This window comes from Aegilops tauschii, chromosome 7 (assembly GCF_002575655.3).
Source record: "Aegilops tauschii subsp. strangulata cultivar AL8/78 chromosome 7, Aet v6.0, whole genome shotgun sequence".
NCBI classification, from domain to species: domain Eukaryota; kingdom Viridiplantae; phylum Streptophyta; class Magnoliopsida; order Poales; family Poaceae; genus Aegilops; species Aegilops tauschii.
The window spans coordinates 128,468,478-128,478,369 of NC_053041.3; positions in this window are offsets into that span (position 1 = coordinate 128,468,478).

Genomic DNA, 9,892 nt, shown 5'->3' on the forward strand with positions numbered 1-9,892 from the left:
CAATTTTTATTATATTTTTCAACAATCTGTTCAATCTAGAGCGAGTGACGAAGCAATGAGTCGGCTCGTAGACTTGACGGCTCACTTAAACTTTGTTTACTAGACAGATTTTTCTAAAGACGAATTTAGTAAAACGGTTTGGGAACAACTACTCCAGATATGGAAGCCGCCCATGGTTTTCGTCCCATCACAGACATCCGGCCGCCGGAGTGACACGGCCAGTGGGATCGGGGCAGTGACGGTTCTGGAAGACCCCCTGCATGTGCCGTGCGTGCTTGCACGGAAGTTCAGTCCTTCCTCCTACTATCTCTGCTGTGAGTTGCCAGGTTCCAGGAACGTTCCGATTTCTTCTCCAAAGATGCCCTTTCTAGCCATCACTCTCGCTCCAACCTCGGCGGCGCCGGCCGGCCTCTTGCACGGGTCACGCCGGCGCGCGCCTCGTGCCAAAGCGCGTCAGTGACAGAGCGTGACTGTGCAAGTGTAACTATACGATTCAATTCAGTGACTCCCCACGAGCGGATGCAGATAGTCAAGCGTCAACACAGAGTTTCCGTGTCGCTCCCACGCATCGCCCACGGCCGCACGCAGATTCCACGCAGCGTGCGTCCTCTCGACATTCACCACCCGGTTCTGTTCATGTCACTTCACATTCGCACATGCGCAAGCGATGCAGATCGATCGGTCGTTCATACGGCGGCCTCGACGCAATTGTGGGCGGACGCCTGGCCGGTGCGTGCTGCGGTGGCCGACACGTCGCCGACCGTGTCGCTCTCTTGGATGAGTCGGAGCTGGTGGCTCGTAGCTGCTACTCGATTAGTTAAGGCAATTACGCGAAGATGGAGACGATTTTCAGTTTACGTCATGCATGACCCATCGGATCGTAGGTTCGTACATGGTTGCACGGCGCAGTGTTCATGCTGAGACTTGACCCTTGAGAGGCGCGGATGGACAGGTCTCGTGACGAAAATTGGACTGGACTCTAGCAATCCAGCAACATTCGCACGAAACGACTTGTGTGAAAGAGAAACGGTGGCTGTTTGGTCATCTCACTGGATTCTCAAGTTTTTTTTAATTGTGGATTCTCAAGCTGAATTAATGGTGTTCTCTGTTTTGCGGAAAAGAAAAAAAAAATATCTGTGGATACATTCTCCACAAGAGTCCCTAGCTGAGGTCGTGTATGTCGGGAAAAGAGCTTTCGCGCAGGGCGCTCTCATGAATGGGCCAATTCATGAGAGCATCTTCAACAGGCGCGCAACGCGCGGCACACAAAAAAATGTTTACAGCGCCGTTTTCAGGAGTTTTTGCGCGCCGTGGAGCGCTGGCTCCAGCGGCCGCTGCAAAATAGAGCGCGCGCGAGCCGCTCCAACAGGCGTGTTATATTTGCTTTTTTTTGTACTACGACTCGGTACATATATAGGCATAGATAGATAAAAAACAAATAGATAGATAGATTAAACGATAAATAGTACATAGATAGATTAAATGATAGATAAAAAGATACATAGATAATGCGTACATAGTTCATCATAGCCTCCTCCTACGATAGATAAAAAAACTGCTCGTCGTCCTCCTCCGACTCAGACTCCACCTCCGTGATGTCCTCCTCTGACGTCACAATGAAGGCGTCAAGGTACCGATCGTCTTCGGAATCCCAGGACGACGCTGCTCCTAGCCCGATGTTGAACTGAGCGGCCGCCTTCCGCGTACGCCTGTCCTCGCGATAGGCGGCTCACTTCGCCCTCCTCTCCTCCCTCTCCGCCCTCCTTTTCGCGAAGAACTGTTGCTCGTTAATGACGTCCCGCGGGAAGCGTTGGCGCCACAACGCCATGGCTTCCTCGTCCATCTCGGCGAGGCTGAGACGGCGGTCCCGCCTCCGCTTCTCGCGACGATCCTCGTCGGTGAGAAGCCGCGGGGGAGGCGTCAGCTCCTGCGCCATCTCCCGCGTCGGCACCTCCGGGAAGTTCATGTCCCGGCGGGACCGCCGGAGGCGCCACGCCGCCGCGTCGTACGCTGTCGGATTCTGGGTTCCGGCAAACCCTTATGAGGTTCGAACTCTGGGGTACGCACGAAGAACTCTCTCTCTCCCTAGTTCGCTCGCTCAACGATCTCATGGCCTAGCTCGCCGAACCCAAAGAACACGAGACACAGAGGTTTATACTGGTTCGGGCCACCGTTGTGGTGTAATACCCTACTCCAGTGTGGTGGTGGTGGGTTGCCTCGAAGGCTGAGGATGAACTAGTACAATGGGCGAACCGCCTCCGGAGGAGAGGTGTTCGTGAGCTTGGTGAGCTGATGTGTGTGAGGGTGATCCTAATGATCCGTCCCTTCCTCTGGTGGTGGCTAGTCCTATTTATAGAGGCCCCGGTCCTCTTTCCAAATGTTAGGCGGGAAGGGATCCTACAACGACCAATTTTAAAGGGAGACAACTAGTACAACTTATCCTGACAAAAGTAGTCTTCGCCTGCCAACGGCTCTGGTGGCGACGCTGCCATGGGCTCCGCGATGACCTCCGTCCTGTTGTCCTACTGGTCTTGGTCTTGTTGCACCGATATGGAAACCTTTGCCTGATGCCTCGGGACTCCTCGTCTGCGCTTGCCTCTTTAGCACGAAAGAGGAAACTAGTACATTGCGCCCGCTAGCGCCTACCTAGCCTTGGTCGTCACGGCTCACGTCACGTGAACCTCGCGAGGTGCCCCTTGCATAGATATCTCTGCTCCTCAGGAGCCAGCCTAGCGGGGCCGCCCCCAGGAAGGTCTTGGTGTCGTCCGCCTCGCGAGGCTTGGCCCCTCGCGAGGGTCTTGAGTCGTTGTTGTCGAAGCCGGGCCGTACCGGGCCGTTGGTGGAGCCACGCCGTGGGCCGCAGGCAGGCAAGTCTGGGTACCCCCGTTCCCAGGACGCCGACAGTAGCCCCCGGGCCCAAGGCGCGCTCGAACTTGGCTTCGAGGCGAAGTCAAAGGGGCAAGTGCGGAGCACCGCGGGCCCCAACCGCCTGCGGCCTTGGTCGACGCGTGACGATTGACATGTCGTGGGCGCCTCCGCTTCCCCACGTTGCCTCGGCAACCGCCCTCGACTTGACGAGACCCTGCTGCATGCAGAAGGAAATCCATCATTGCGTGTGATCGTGGAGATCGACAGTTGGCCTCCTTCTGGCTATACATGAGAGGAGGGGCGGAGTCCCCGTTGCTCATCTCCTTCCTCTCGTTGCGCGCTCCTTCTTCTTCCTTCTTGCTTCATCGTCTTGCCGCGACACCTATGGCGCCGACGAAGAGGTTCTCGGCCGCGGAGAAAGGGAAAGCCCGCCAGGAGGGGCCCAGCTCGCCTCCGCCCAAGAGGGGGCACGGTCGCCCCCGCAAGCACGCCGCGACCCCGGCTGTTGTTCCCCGGGGGCACGGGCAGTCTCCTTCGGGGTCCGGCCCCGTCCCTGGCGGCCGCAACGGCGTCTCTTATCGCGGCGGGAGGCGCCCGAGACGTGGCGGTCCCGCTGGCAAAGGGAGGCGTGCCATGGTTGTCCGGCCTCCCCGGCCATGCTTCCACTCAGCGGAGGTGCTGCCGGAGTTCGTCGTGTGGTCGGAGAGCCCGACCGGCACCTGGCTTCAGCTTCCGCGCTTCTTTGCTGACAAGCTGCATGCCACGGGTCCCGGGAGCCTTTGGCTGCAGGCCGACGGCTGCTGCAGCAAGGCCTCGTGGGTCATGGTGGAGGTCTCCGTCGCGAGCAACGTGGCCCTGGCCCGCGGCTGGCAGACGTTTGCCCGCGCGCACGGTCTGAGCAGGCGGTGCACCCTCCACTTCAAGTACGATGGTACCGCGACCCTCTTCGTGAGGGTGATCGAGGAAGACGGTCGCCGCGCAGGGTGCTGCCCTGAAGACAGCCGCGGCGACGACGTGCTCGGCCTTGAAGACGACCGTGACGAGGATGAGGGCGAACTCGCCCTCGGCAACGACCGTGGCTCGTTCAACAGCGGTGGCTCCTCCTCCGGCGAAAGCTCCAGCAACGGCAGCTACGACCAGCCGCCATGTCGTCGGGCTCGCTTTGAGGACGGTGGCGGGTCATCCCATCGTCACGCCCCAGTGAAGCGCGAGGAGGGCTCCGGCTGAGCTCGGGGGGGGGGGGGCACTGGGAGCCGACCCTCGTGAGCAGCCGTGGGCGTGGGAGCCGCTTTTGCCCGTCCTCTCCTTTTTTCCTGCATTTCAAGAAACAAGTATGGGGCCCCTTGAGGGCGTGTAATGAACCGTGATTTTCATGCCACTATGCCATGCTTATTGTTCCTGTGTTGTGTTGTGTTGTGGTATTCGTGTTTCATGTAGACGTAGAAAGATAACTGATGACCCACAAGTATAGGGGATCTATCGTAGTCCTTTATTCTACTAGATCAAGATATAACCAAAAGGATCGAACTAAGAAAAAGGGTAAACATAGGAGTGTGATGGTGATACGATACCGGGGCACCTCCCCCAAGCTTGGCAGTTGCCAAGGGGAGTGCTCATACCAGATACTTAGTTCTCATTTGCTGATGAAGAAGATGGTGGTGATGATGGATAGTCGCACATCGAGCGTTGGAGATCCTCCAATTTGCGGATAATGCCCTTGAGTACGGTGATATGCTCCTTCAACAAAATATTTTCACGTGTGAGATACTTATTTTGTATGCGAGCTAACTCAATCATCTTGAAAGCTTCAATCTCTGTTGGGGTAAGAAGATTGTAATGAGGTTGGAGGATGTCTTCGTCTTCTGCTGCCAGAGCTTGGTCCTCCGTGGCCTTCTTGATCCCATCATCCTTGTTGATCTCCCCGGGTTCTTCTCTCTTCAGCTCTATCTTCATTAGCCAAGCATCGTTGCCCTCATTGTTGGAGGAGGGGGACAACATGATGCCTGGCCTTGACAACTCTGGTAGAAAACAACTCGAAACAAAAACAGGAAATATTCGCGTGGTACGGTGGTCAAAACCTTCGGGAGATTATATAATGAATTTTTACCGACCAAAACGGAGTCCAGAGGGCACACGAGGTGCCCACGAGGTAGGGGGCGCTCCCAGGCGGGTAGGGCGCGCCCTCCACCCTCGTGGACGCCTCGTGTCCTTCCCGGACTACTTCTTATTTTCCTATTTTCTTAAATATTCCAAAACGGAGAAAAATTGCCATTAGAACTGTTTTGGAATCGGTTTACTTACCGTACCACATACCTATTCCTTTTCGGAGTCTGAAGCGTTCTGGAAAGTGTCCCTTATATATTACTCCGGGGTTACGGTTTCAATAACATTAGTTTCAACATTTATTGGGTTACCTGAGATATAATGTTTGATTCTTTGACCGTTCACCACCTTCGGATTTGTGCCTTCGAAGTTGTTAATTTTTATGGCACCGGAACGATAGACCTCCTCGATAACGTAAGGCCCTTCCCATTTAGAGAGGAGTTTTCCTGCAAAAAATCTTAAACGAGAGTTGAATAGCAACACATAATCACCTACATTAAACTCACGCTTTTGTATCCTTTTGTCATGCCATCTTTTAACCTTTTCTTTAAATAGTTGGCATTCTCATAGGCCTGGGTTCTCCATTCATCAAGCGAGTTAATGTTAAATAGCCTCTTCTCACTGGCAAGTTTGAAATCATAATTGAGCTCTTTGATGGCCCAATATGCCTTATGTTCTAGTTCGAGAGGTAAGTGACATGCTTTTCCATAGACCATTTTATACGGAGACATGCCCATAGGATTTCTATATGCAGTTCTATAGGCCCATAATGCATCATCAAGTTTCTTGGACCAATTCTTTCCAGATCTATTAACAGTCTTTTGCGAAATTAATTTGAGCTCTCTATTACTAAGTTCTACTTGACCACTAGACTGCGGGTGATATGGAGATGCAATTCTATGATTAACATCATACTTAGCAAGCATCTTACGAAAAGCACCATGAATAAAATGTGAACCACCATCAGTCATTAAATATCTAGGGACTCCAAACCTCGGAAAAATAACTTCTTTAAGCATCTAAATAGAGGTGTTATTATCAGCACTACTAGTTGGAATAGCTTCTACCCACTTAGTAACGTAATCAACAGCAACTAAAATATGTGTATACCCATTAGAGGAAGGAAACAGTCCCATATAATCAAAGCCCCAAACATCGAATGGTTCAATAACAAGTGAATAATTCATAGGCATTTCTTGACGTCTACTAATATTACCGATTCTTTGCCATTCATCACAAGACAAGACAAACTTACGGGCATCTTTGAAGAGAGTATGCCAATAAAAACCGAATTGCAATACCTTATGTGCAGTTCTATCTCCAGCATGGTGTCCTCCATAAGCCTCGGAGTGACACTTGCGTAGGATCTGTTCCTGTTCATGCTCAGGTACACAACATCTAATAACACCATCTAGTCCTTATTTATAAAGGTGTGGGTCATCCCAGAAGTAGTGTCTTAAATCATAGAAGAACTTTTTTCTTTTGCTGGTATGTGAAACTAGGTGGTATAAATTTAGCAACAATGTAATTAGCATAATCAGCATACCATGGAGCAGTACGAGAAGCATTTATGACAGCTAATTGTTCATCAGGAAAGCTATCATCAATAGGTAGTGGGTCATCAAGAACATTATCTAACCTAGACAAGTTGTCTGCAACGGGGTTCTCAACTTCCTTTCTATCAATAATATGCAAATCAAATTCTTGTAGTAGGAGAACCCATCTAATAAGTCTAGGTTTAGCATCTTTCTTTTCCATAAGATATTTAATAGCAGGATGATCAGTGTGAACAGTTACTTTAGAATCAACAATATAAGGTCTGAACTTATCACAAGCAAATACAACTGCTAAAAATTCTTTTTCAGTAGTAGCATAATTTCTTTGAGCACTGTCTAGAGTTTTACTAGCATATTGGATAACATTTAATTTCTTATCAACTTTTTGTCCTAGAATAGCACCTACGGCATAATCACTAGCATCACACATAATTTCAAAGGGTAAATTCCAATCAGGTGGCTGAACAATAGGTGCAGAAATCAAAGCTTTCTTAAGTATTTCAAATGCTTCTACACAATCATCGTCAAAAACAAAAGGAACATCTTTTTTTAAGAGATTAGTCAGAGGCCTAGAAATTTTAGAGAAGTCCGTAATGAACCTCCTATAAAAACTGGCATGACCAAGGAAACTTCTTATACCTTCAATGTCCCTAGGACACGACATCTTTTCAATAGCATCAACTTTAGCTTTATCAACTTCAATACCTTTTTCAGAAATTTTATGCCCCAAGACAATGCCTTCATTAACCATAAAGTGGCACTTTTCCCAATTCAAGACAAGATTAGTTTCTTCACATCTCTGCAAAACTCGATCAAGGTTGCTTAAGCAATCATCAAAAGAAGTTTCGTAAACGGAGAAATCATCCATGAAAACCTCAACAATCTTTTCACAAAAGTCAGAGAGTATAGCAGTCATACATCTTTCAAAGGTAGCAGGTGCATTTCATAAACCAAAAGGCATACGTCTATAAGAAAAGGTACCGAAAGGGCAAGTAAAAGTGGTCTTTTCTTGATCCTCTTTTAACACAGGTATTTGAGAGAAACCAGAATAACCATCTAGAAAGCAAAAATGTGTATGTTTGGATAGTCTTTCTAGCATTTGATCAATAAAAGGTAAAGGGTAATGATCCTTTTTAGTAGCTTTATTTGATTTGCAAAAATCAATTACCATTCTATAACCTGTAACAATTCTTTGTGGGATCAATTCATCTTTATCATTAGGAACAACAGTAATACCTCCCTTCTTAGGGACACAATGGACAGGACTTACCCACTGACTATCAGCAACGGGATAAATTATACCTGCCTCTAGAAGCTTTAATATTTCTTTTCTTACCACTTCTTTTATCTTAGGATTTAACCGTCGTTGGTGATCAACAACCGGTTTAGCGTCTTTCTCCAATTTTATTTTGTGCTGGCATAGAGTGGGACTAATGCCCTTAAGATCATCAAGAGTATATCCAATAGCAGCATGGTGCTTCTTCAGAGTTTTCAATAATTTCTTTTCTTCATGCTCTGAAAGGTTAGCAGTAATAATAACAGGATATATCTTTTTCTCATCAAGATAAGCATATTTAAGAGTATCAGGTAATGGTTTAAGCTCAAACACGGGATCACCCTTGGGTGGAGGAGGATCCCCTAGGATTTCAACAGGCAAGTTGTGTTTCAAAATAGGTCCCTGTTTAAAGAATACTTCATCTATTTCCCTTCTTTCATTCATAAACGTATCATTTTCATGGTCGAGCAAATATTGTTCTAAAGGATCATTAGGAGGCACGGCAACAGAGGCAAGACCAATAATTTCATCTTTACTAGGTAATTGTTTATCATGGGGTTGTCTACGAAATTTAGCAAAATTAAACTCATGAGACATATCCCCCAAACCAATAGTAACAACATCCTTTTTGCAGTCTATCCTAGCATTAACAGTATTCAAGAAGGGTCTACCAAATATAATGGGACAAAAGTTATCTTGTGGAGAACCAAGAACAAGAAAATCAGCATGATATTTAACTTTCCCACCCAAGACAACATCTCTAACAATCCCAACTGGTGAAATAGTGTCTCTATTGGAAAGCTTAATTGTAACATCAATTTCCTCTATCTCAGCAGGTGCAATATCATGCATAATTTCTTTTTATAAGGAATGAGGTATTGCACTTGCACTAGCACCCATATCACATAAGCCATGATAGCAATGATCTCCTATTTTAACAGAAATAACAGGCATGCCTACAATAGGTGTATGTTTATTCTTAGTATCTGGTCTAGCAATTCTAGCAGCTTCATCACAGAAGTAAATAACATGCCCATCAATATTATCAACCAAGAGATCTTTAACCATAGCAACACCAGGTTCAACTTTAATTTCCTCAGGGGGTGTAGGTGTTCTTGTGTTACTCTTACGAACCACAGTTGAAGCTTTAGTATGATCATTTATTCTAACAGGGAAAGGTGGTTTCTCAATTTAAGCGGTAGGAACAATAGGATCAACATTATAAGTGATAGTCTTTTCTTCAACTTTAATAGGTGCAACTACTTTTACTTCAATGGGAGGATTATATTTAAACCACTTCTCCTTAGGGAGATCAACATGAGCAGCAAAGGATTCATAGAAAGAAGCTACTATCTCGGAGTCAAGTCCATATTTAGTGCTAAATTCACGGAAAATATCGGTATCCATAAAAGATTTAACACAATCAAACTTAGGTGTTATACCTGACTCCTTACCTTTGTCGAGATCTCAATCTTCAGAGTTGTGTTTAATTCTTTCCAATAAATCCCATTTGAATTCAATAGTCTTCATCATAAAAGAGCCAGTACAAGAAGTATCGAGCATGGAGCGATTGTTGAGAGAAAGCCGAGCATAAAAATTTTGAATAATAATTTCTCTTGAGAGCTCATGATTGGGGCATTAATATAACATTGACTTAAGCCTCCCCAAGCTTGAGCGATGCTTTCTCCTTCGCGAGGCCAAAAATTATATATATAATTGCGATCACGATGAACAAGATGCATAGGATAAAACTTCTGATGAAATTCCAATTTCAATCGGTTGTAGTTCCATGATCCCATATCATCACATAGCCTAAACCATGTCAATGCCTTTACCTTCAAAGATAAAGGGAATACCTTATTCTTGATAACATCCTCGGGTATACCTGCAAGCTTAAATAATCCACAAACTTCATCCACATAGATTATGTGCAAATCGGGATGTAATGTTCCATCACCTGTAAAAGGATTAGCTAGCAGGTTCTCTATCATACCCGAAGGAATTTCAAAGTAAACATTTTCAGTAGGTTCAATAGGTTGAGGAGAAACTCTTTGCTCTACTGGTCGGGGTGAAGATACCCCGAACAAGC